This window comes from Peromyscus maniculatus, chromosome X (genome assembly GCF_049852395.1).
Source record: "Peromyscus maniculatus bairdii isolate BWxNUB_F1_BW_parent chromosome X, HU_Pman_BW_mat_3.1, whole genome shotgun sequence".
Taxonomy (NCBI): Eukaryota; Metazoa; Chordata; class Mammalia; order Rodentia; family Cricetidae; genus Peromyscus; species Peromyscus maniculatus.
The window spans coordinates 24,217,738-24,226,901 of record NC_134875.1 but is presented as its reverse complement, the minus strand read 5'-3'; the positions used below and the strand labels follow the sequence as shown (position 1 = coordinate 24,226,901).

The 9,164-nt window shown below is 37.0% G+C and overlaps 1 long non-coding RNA gene across 1 annotated transcript; it reads left to right on the top strand.

Annotated features, from left to right (window-relative positions):
- The first annotated feature begins 254 nt into the window (after nt 1–254).
- LOC143270982 (uncharacterized) lies at nt 255–8,944 on the top strand. The gene is made up of 2 exons (XR_013048212.1): nt 255–1,509; nt 8,424–8,944. It is a non-coding gene; the product is annotated as an uncharacterized LOC143270982 (long non-coding RNA).
- Nucleotides 8,945–9,164: the final 220 nt, after the last annotated feature.

Genomic DNA, 9,164 nt, shown 5'->3' with positions numbered 1-9,164 from the left:
GGTGAGAGCTACATTTATCTGTGGGTATAAAGGTAAGATTTAGAATGCAATTTGGAATTATATACCATTACTAGTAAATTGGTGTTAGTAGTTAGTCTTCTAAGATACATGATTTCACTATCTGTGGGTATTTGGCTATATTTCTAGTACCAGGCATGATTTTGCTTCTGGTAAGTGGGCTCTAAGTCCAATTAGACAGCTATTGGTTATTGTCAAGTGGTGACTATATTGCAACTGTTCTGGTTCACAGTTGTCACAGCTGTACAGGACTGCCAATTCATTAATTCTCTTGGCAGCTTGCTTGATACCTTCTGGTAATATGAAAACTAGACCACAGGAAGAAGGCTTTCAGATTAGATCCAGCTTCAGTCCCAATCCTATGTATGAAATGCATATCTTCAGCAATAAAGACTTAACTTCAACTGTAGAAGGCAACCAAAAGGCAACAGCAATAGCCTACCTTGTTTTGGAAGCCATTTCAGCCACCCTAACCAACAACTCAAAAGGATGTTTTTCATGCTTGGTACTGGGGATTTTGTTAGTCTATGACTTTTGTGGGTAGTGTTGTCTAAGTAGCATAACTTCATCACACACTCCCAATCATATACATAAAATTTTAGGTAAATATGAGAGAATATGATTTCTTGAGGTTTTATTAGATAAATGTCCTTGGTGTGCTTTGTCCCTATTTCCATTCTATCTGTACTGATCTGCTTCTCCTTCCATTATTAAGGCATCCTCCCACTTTTACCATTTTCCCCTTCATATCACCTATGTCCTATTACTATTCTCTACTCATCATGTGGTCCTTTTACCCCTTCTAGTTACTGTGTTCTCTTAGGGTTTTATTGTTGTCTGAGACACCATGTCCATGACAACTCTTATAAAGGAAAATATTTAATTGTGTCTGGCTTCCAGTTCAGAGGTTTAATCCATTATTGTCATGATTGGAAGCATTGTTACATGAAGGAAGGCAGGGTGCTAGAGGAGCTGAAAGTTTGACATCTGGATCAACAGGCAGCAGGAAGAGATAGTGAGCCACTAGACCTGGCTTGAGCTTCTGAAACCTCAACACCCACCCCCAGTGACATATTTCATCCAACAACAGCACCCCTGCTCCCACAGGGCCACATCTCCAATAATGCCCCTCCCTATGAGCCTCTGGGGGCTATTTGCATCCAAGCCACCACATGTGGCTACATATCTGGAAATTCATCCATTTCTTTTGTATTTAGTAGAATTTTGTATTTAGTAGAATTAAGTATTTAATATGTACTTATAGTTTTCTTTCTTTTCTTAATTACTGACAATGACTCGGTGTGCGGTCCTGGTTGGCCTGTAATTTTCTGTGTAGATCAGGCTGTTCTTGAAATCACAAAGATCCATTTGCCTCTATTTCATATGCGTTGGAATTACAACTGTGCCCCACCATGCCTATCCACATTGTGGAAGAGCTCTGCCACCTGCTGCCAGCATTTGGTATCCTTGATGACAGCCTTCCTGACTGGAGTAAGATAGAATCATCTTAGTATTTTATGATTATTTTATTTTATGTTTATGAGTGTTTGGACTGTATACTTGAGTGCCATATGCATTCTTGTTGTTTGTGGAGGCCAAAAGATGGTATGTGATCCCCATGGAAGTGGAGTTAAAGATGATTATGAGCTACCTCCTGGTTGCTGAGAATAGAATCTGGATCCTCTGAAAGAACAACCAGTATTCTTAACCACTGAGCCTTCTCTCCATCCCTGACATAGAATTTTAAAATAATTTTAATACCCATTTTCCTGATAGCTAATGATGTTGAACACTTTTTTTCATATTTTTTTTATTTTTTATTTATTTATTTTACAATACTATTCAATTCTACATAATAGCCACAGATTCCCTTGTTCTCTCCCTTCCTGCCCCCCTCCATGTTGAACACTTTTTAAAGTGTTTACCGGCCATTTGTCTTTGTCTTTCTTTCTTTCTTTCTTTCTCTCTCTCTCTCTCTCTCTCTCTCTCTCTCTCTCTCTCTCTCTCTCTTTCTTTCTTTCTTTTCTTTCTTTCGAACGTTCTGTTCAGTTCTGCAACCCTTTTTTAATTCAATTGGATTGTTCACTTGATAGTTTTTTTAAGTTTTGTTTATTCTAGACATTAATCCTCCATCAGATTTATAGCTAGCAAAGATTTCCTTTCATTCTGTAGGCTGCTTCTTCACACCACTGGCAGTTTCCTTCGCTACACTCCCATAGGGAGTCAGCAGAGCCTGGTACATTCAGTTGAGGCAGGTCCAACAGCCCTCCTCCCTGCACCAAGGCTGAGCAAAGTGTCTCACCATAGGCCCTAGGCTCCAGAAAGCTGGCTCATGCACTAGGGACAGATGCCAATCCCACTGCCTGCCTCTTAGCACTGCTTTCATAGTGTCCCATAAGTTTGGGTATGTGGTGTCTTCATTTTCATTGATCTCTAGGAAGTCTTTAATTTCTTTCTTTATTTCTTCCTTAACCCATTGGCGATTCAGTTGAGCATTATTAAGTTTCCATGAGATTGTAGGCTTTCTGTAATTTTTGTTGTTGTTGAAATCTAACTTTTAACCATCGTGGTCTGATAAAATACAGGAGGTTATTCCAGTTATTTTTTTATATCTGTTGAGATTTGCTTTTTGACTGAGTATGTGGTCATTTTAGAAAAGGTTCCATGGGGTGCTGAGAATAAGGTACATTCTTTTTTGTTAGGGTGGAATGTTCTGTAGATGTCGATTAATGCCATTTGAGTCCTAACGTTAGTTAAGTTCCTTATTTCTCCGTTAATTTTGATCTAGCAGAACTGTCCAGTGGTGAGAGTGGGGTGTTGAAGTTTCCCACTATTAATGTGTAGGTTTTTATGTGTGATTTAAGCTTTAGTAATGTTTGTTTTATATACATGTGGGTGCCCTTGTATTTGGGGCATAAATGTTCAGAATTGAAACTTCATCTTGGTGTATCTTTCCTGTGATGAGTATGCAATGTCCTTCTTGATCTCTTTTGACTGACTTTAGTTTGAAGTCTATTTTGTTGGATATTTTGATAGCTACACCAGCTTGCTTCTTAAGACCATTTGATTGTAAAGACTTTTCCCAGCCTTTTAGTCTGAAGTATTGTCTATCTTTGAAGTCGAGGTGTGTTTCTTGTATGCAACAGAAAGATGGGTCCTGCTTTTGTATCCATTCTGTTATCCTGTGTCTTTTTATAGGTGAATTAAGTCCATTGATATTAAGGGATATTAATGGCCAGTGATTGTTAATTCCTGATATCTTTTGGTGGTAGTGTATGTGTTTATCTTCTTTGAGATTTACTGCTATGGGGTTATCTATTGCCTGTGTTTTCCTGGGTGTATCTGACTTCCTTAGGTTGGAATTTTCCCTCTAGTGCTTTCTGTAGGGCTGGATTTGTGCATAGGTATTGTTTAAATCTGGTTTTGTCTTGGAATGTCTTGTTCACTCCATTTGTGGTGATTGGAAGTTTTGCTGGTGATATTAGTCTAGGCTGGCATCCATGGTCTTTTAGTATCTGCATTACATCTGTCCAGGTCCTTCTGACTTTCAAAGCCTCCATTGAAAAGTCAGGTGTTATTCTGGTGGGTCTGCCTTTATAAGTCACTTGGCCTTTTTCCTTTGCTGCTCTTAATATTCCTTCTTTATTCTCTATGTTTAGTGGTTTAATTATTATGTAGTGAGGGAACGTTTTTTGGGGGGGTCTACTCTGTTTGGTGTTCGATAGGCTTCTTATATCTTCATAGGTATTTCCTTCTTTAAGTTGGTAAAGTTTTCCTCTACCCCAGAGATTCTCTCTTCCATCTCTTGTATTCTGTTGGTTATGCTTGCATCTGTTTCCTGTTTGTGTCTTCTTCCATGTTTCTATTTCACTTTTCAGGTCTTGAACTGTTTCCCTCACATGTTTAATTGCTTTTTCATGGTTTTCTTGGCTTTCTTTAAGAGATTTATTGATTTCTTCTTTTTTGTTTGTCTTTTCCTCAATTTCTTTAAGTGAAATTTTCATTTGCTCTTTAAAGGCCTCTAATAACTTCATGAAGTTATTTTTAAGGTCGCTTTCTTCTGCTTCTACATTGTGATGTCAGGTCTTGCTGTTGTGGAAGGGTTAGGTTCTGCTGATGCCTGTTTGGATATTTCTCTTTATGTTGTTTAATGTTTTTTGCACTGGCGTCTACCCATCTCTTCCTTCAATAGGTGCAAGAGATGCCTGTGTCTGAGTGAGCTGCTCTTGGTCCAACTGTGCTTGCTGTGTCTGTGTCTCAAGGGGGCCCCTCTGGGTCCAATCGTAGCTCTTTGTCTAATTGAAGTTGGGAGATTCTGTGTCTCTGGGAGCTGCTCTTGGTCTAATCCAAGCTAGATGATTCTGTGACTCACGGTGCTGCTCTTGGTTTTATCAGGGCTCTTGGTCCAGTCAGATCTGACAAATTGTGTGTCTCAGGAAGCCTTTCTTGGTCCAATCCAGACTATCAGATCTTATGTTAAGGTCCTTGATTTATTTAGAGTTGAGTTTTATGGACGTTTTGAGATAAGGATCCAGTTTCATTTTCTGCACACTGAAATCCAGGTTTCCAAATTTGTATTCTGGGCATTATTGCATAAAACCAGACAGAACTGTGTAACATTTTTAAAGAATACAAGATATTATTAAAAATTAAAGGCACTGAATACCCTATATAAAATGTAGCGATATTTTAATCATGCTGAAATGTGATTTTATTTGTATGTTAATAAATAAAGTTTGCCTAGAGATCACAGGTCATTAATGAGCCAGGAACAGAAGTCAGGTGATGGTAGCCCATGCCCTTAATCTGATCACATGGCAGGCAGAGTCTCTGTGTGGTCAAGGACACAGCCAAGGGTGGTGACCCCTTGAGTCTTTAATCCTAGTGTCAATCATGGAAACCAGGAGGTCTGTATAGACAGGCAGTGATGTGGAAGTCATGTGGCTGGGCTCAGAGCCAATGAGAATGCAGAACAGGAGAGCAATAAAACTAAAGACACACAGGAAGAAGGTCTCTCTCTCAGGGGAAGGACAGCAGTGAGTGGTAAAATAAGGTGGTCTTGGCTCTTTGCTAGTGCACAAATCTCTTGGGCTTTTAACTCTGTATTTGGTTCTATGTTTCTTATTTAATAAGACCATTTAAAATTTTGTCTACAATAAAATATAAGACTGTAAGGTTGGATAAAGAAGCAATTCCACCTTCATTCTGCTTAAGAATATAAGGATGAAAATTATATAGCATTTAAACACCAATCAAAAGAAAGTTTGAAATTTTTTGTTAGTACCAAATTTAATTTATCTTGGATTCAAAATTATTTTGTGGTATTAAAATGACTAATTTATCTAAAGCATAGAATCCAAAATGATTTCTCAGTAGATCTTCAAAATATATTTACTAAAAAGTTTTTTAAAATGCCCACAAAGAGGAGAAATCAATGATTATCGTTAGGAATTTCAGTACCATACTGTATCAAGCAGGCTCCTAATTAGTAAAGACTTTTAAGCTTTGAGCAGCACAATGCACTTGAAGTAACAGACATTAATAGAACACGCTGTCTAACATAGCAAGAACACATATTTTTCTCAAGTACCCAAACAACAGCCAAGATAGTCTATCTCTGGGCCCTTCAGATAACTCACAAGTAGTTTGTAGTATTCTTGTAATACAAAGAATGTTCTTTGATCACAATGGAATTCCATTAGTGAGATACCTCTAGCATCCAGCAATAGGAAAACAACCAAAACAAGAACATGTAATTTGAGACAAAAACCTTGTGTTCAGAAACAGCACAGAGGCCAAAGAAGAAACTAAAAGGGAAAGTATTCTCAGTGGGATCAGAATAAAACCACAATTTAAAGTCAAAACAAGCAGGACTATTAGTAAAATTTGAATAAATGCAATTTGAAAAGAGCAGGAGAACAATAGAGTAAGTCAACAAAAACAAATGCTGTTCTTTATAAAAATATTGTTGAACCTCTAGTGAGAAAATTAGGAAAAATGGAGAAAAAGCAAATACATTTGAAATGAAATGGGAGTGATGAGAACAGGGCCTCTGTACACTATGAGATTATCAAGAACAACTCCATTACATATCAATACAGTGAACGTTTAATGAAGTCAATAAATCCCCTGAAAGCTACAAATAAGGAAAGTTCTCATAAGAGCTTAGAGTCCACATAACCTTTGACTTTGTTGTTTAAATATACCCCAAACATGACCCCAGTAATCTTACTACCAAATCCTAACAGTGAAGGAATAGACTATTTAAATTCCATTCAAGTGCTTCCCATTCGTTCTGTCGGAATCATCAGCTTGATAGTAAAACCATAGAAGGAAATAACAAGTCAAGGAAATTAAGAAACAAAACTTCTCCCAGACGTAGGTGGAAAATTGGTTTTGTTCAGAAGATTATTACGATAGAAAAGGAAGAAGTAAACCTAATATTATTCATTGAGGAAATGATAATGTAGAAATACTAATAGAATATATCCAAAAGTCAAATTAATGCGCATCCATTTAGTGAGTTCATATTAAATAAAACCAATGTACTTAACCTATTTTATTTATAAATTCTAGCAATAATTGAAATTTGAATAGAAGACTATCAGTTACAGTAATATCAAAATGCTTAAGCATGAAGTTAATAAAAGCTATGCAAGCCCTCAAAATTATAATAATACCCTTCTCCAAACACTTAAAGACTGGAACAAATGGAGAGCTGTGCTGTCTTCATGAAAAAGCCTGCCGGGCTGGGGATGTCAGTCCCTTGCAGAGCACTTGCTGGCAATCAAAAGGCCTTGGCTTTTATTCCTCAATCACATAAACAAATCCCCAAACAAACATTCAGCCTTTTGTAATTAATTATGATATTAGGGGGCGGGGAGGTTCAGATTGTCCATTGTGAAGTTAGTGAGAGTTTTGACTTGGCAGTAAATGGCAACTTTTGGCAAATGCTTTTTCCTGTGTTTGTTAAGAAAAACAAACCCTTTTGTCTAGTTTATTGTACTAATATGGTCAACTATATTAACAAAATTTCCAATGTTAAATCAAATTTCAGGTATTTGAGATGACTAATTCTGGGGATCCAGTGTAGAACATTATCACTACAGCTAACAATAATGTATTATATAATAATATATAATATACATCAGTTACAATATAATATACAGTAATATATATATACATACAAATGTATTTGCTAAGCACAGAGATACATAGTGCTATCCTCACAAAATACAAAAGAACATGCTAACTATACAAGAGGAAAACTATAACAATAATTAGCTGTGTCATGACAATTATTTCAAACTGTATATAGATACCAAAGCAACAATTTGTGTATCTCAAATATATACAGTTCTTGCCTAAATAAAGCCAAGAAAATGATAAATGATTCTATCATCCCAGGGATAAGCCCTACTTAATCTTTATATATTATCTCAAGGCTTTAAAGCAGTAGTCCTCAACCTGTGTGTCATAACAACTTTGGCAAACCTCTATCTCCAAAATATTTACATTACAATTCATAACAGTAACAAAATTACAGTTACAAAGTAGCAATGAAAATAATTTCATGGTTGGGGGTCACCACAACATGAGGACCTGTATTAAAGAGTGGCAGCATTAGGAAGGTATCAACTTAGATGCTAACCTTAACATTCAGATATTAACAGGAATTATGGAATATGTTAAAGACCATTATTTATTTAACTGAATGTGACATATATCAAGCCATTTTTTGTTTTCCATTCATGATGAGGATTACAAGTGTTTGTTAAACTTGATTTATATGAAGCATTCTTTTTAATGGATTTCCTAAACTTGAAGTCTTTCACATTCCTACATCAATAAGTGAATGAGTTATCATGAGATAATTTTTGGTGCTAAAAAAGTAACATTTAACTCTGTCAACACTGAGTTTAATCTAAAGTCCTTCCTTATTTTTTATTTTTATTTTTAAATGTGAAATGAGATCTCACATGTTCCATGGTGCCCTGGAACTCACCATACAGCTGGGGATGACCTTAAACTCCTGCTCCTCCTGTCTCCACCTCTGGAATTCAGTTACTACAGATGTTTGTCACCAAGCCAGGTTTGGATAGATTGGATTGTGATTTGACTTAGTTTTATGGGTATTTTTTTGTTTGGCTCTGGCCTTTGGATTGGTGTTATATATTTTTGCAGAATGAGTTGTGTGTAGGTATCCAAGGAAATGAGAGTGCCAGAAACTGATTCTCTCATAATCCACCCCACCCCCCAAATCCGAGCAGAAGGGACGCAAATAAATACACGGAAACCCACATCCACAGCTTAACTAAGAAGTAGACAGTATACAAACTTTAAAATCTGTCATTGGAAAATCAATCGTCTTTTACAAAGGCTTCTCCCACTTTTCTTCATTACAGAGCACCAAGAGAATGGTTGGAGGAAAGACTGGAGTAGCACACCGCAGACAGAGAACTGAAACCTTGAGCAGCTAGAGAAGCCCATCCTGCATGCAGATGCAGCAGTAAAGTCCCAGTTGGCGCAAGTCTTACTCCAAGGAACTGGCATGAGGCACTACGATGACGAAAATCAGCAGCCACAGCTGAGCTAGAATGAACACAAAATTCAAAAGTCATGTTACGTAACTTACCTGGAAGTAGAAATTTTGACAAATCCCAAGTATGTCAAGTACTCCTGGCGCCTTCTCCCAGAGAGCAAGGAATATCTGGAGAAAACAACATGGAGATAGAAGATGGGGCCTAACTGAATGCCAAAAATAAATATGAAGTAATTGAAGTAATTGTCAGCCAAACTAAGGCTAAATTGTAAGACCTTCTCTCTCTCTCTCTCTCTCTCTCTCTCTCTCTCTCTCTCTCTCTCTCTCTCTCTCTCTCTCTCTCTCACACACACACACACACACACACACACACACACAATCACACACGTGCATGACATGAAGGTAGGGGGCATAATTATTGGGAAAGAAGGGTCCAGCAGAAGTAAGAGAGGAATAAGAGAAAGTCATGATGAATAAATCACAATATATTCTATATAAGTATGTAATTATAAAATATTTCAAAGCTTGTGGATCAAACGGAAAGACTATGGGAAGTGTGACAATATTGAAATATCCTAGAATAGCAACTATTTACTACAAGGAA